This window comes from Alligator sinensis, unplaced genomic scaffold (genome assembly GCF_000455745.1).
Source record: "Alligator sinensis unplaced genomic scaffold, ASM45574v1 scaffold551_1, whole genome shotgun sequence".
Classification (NCBI taxonomy): Eukaryota; Metazoa; Chordata; order Crocodylia; family Alligatoridae; genus Alligator; species Alligator sinensis.
Genome location: NW_005842526.1, coordinates 214,645 through 215,859, shown reverse-complemented (window position 1 = coordinate 215,859; position 1,215 = coordinate 214,645).

Genomic DNA, 1,215 nt, shown 5'->3' with positions numbered 1-1,215 from the left:
TATTTCAAGAAGGCTTGCTAGGAAGAGACGGGATCCACCTGACAAAGAGAAGGAATGGCATCTTTGCAGACAGGCTCACTAACCTAGTGAGGAGGCCTTTATACTAGGTTCACCAGGGGATGAAGACCAAAGCCTTGAGGTAAGTGGGAGACCTGAAGGAAGAGCAACCGGGAGGGGGCAACAGGGGAGGTGTTCTCAAGTTTCCTGAGGAATCAGGGCAATCAACTAGTCACCTCAAGTGTCTACACGAATGCACGGAGCCTGGGAAACAAGCAGGAAGAATTGGAAATCTTTGTGCAGTCACGGAGCTATGATAGGGGCATGACAGAGACTTGGTGGGAGCTCGCATGCCTGGAGCACTGTCATGGATGGGGCAAACTCTTCAGGAAGGACAGGCAGGGGAGAAGAGGAGGAGGAGTTGTCCTGTATGTGAAAGAGCCGTATGATTGCCCAGAGCTCCAGTATGAAAGTGGAGACGGGCCTGTTGAGAGTCTCTGGGGTAGAGTCGGAGGGGAGAGCAGCAAGGGTGGTGTGGTGGTGGGGTCTGCTATGGACCACCAGACCAGGGGGAAGGGGTGGATGAGGCTTTCTTCAAGCAGATGGCAGAAGTTTCCCGGTCACGGGCCTTTGTTCTCACGGTGGACTTCCATCATCCTGACATCTGGGAGGGCAGCGCAGCAGCACTCGGGCGATCCTGGAGGTTTTTGGAGAGTGCTGGGGACAACGTCTTGGTGCAGGTGTTGGAGCAGCCAACTAGGGGCCATGCTCTTCTTGACCTGCTGCTCACAACCAGGGAAGAATTGGTGGGGATGTAGGAGTGGATGGCAACCTGGACAGCAGCAACCATGAGACGATGGAGTTCAGGATCCTGACACGAGACAAAAAAAGAAAAGCAGCAGCAGAGTAAGGACCCTGAACTTCAGAAAAGCAGACTTTGACTCCCTCAGTGAACCGATGGGCAGGATCCCCTGAACGGCCAGTCTGAGGGGGAGAGGAGTCCAGGAAAGCTGGCTGTACTTTTAAGAAACCTTGCTGAAGGTGCAGGAACAAATCGTCTCAATGCTCAGGAAGACTAGCAAATATGGCAGGTGACCAGCTTGGCTTGGAGAACTCTTTGGTGAGCCTAAACACAGAAGGGAAGCTCACAAGAAGTGGGAACTTGGATGAATAACTAGGGAGGAGAATAAGAGCATTGCTTGGGCATCAGGGATGAAG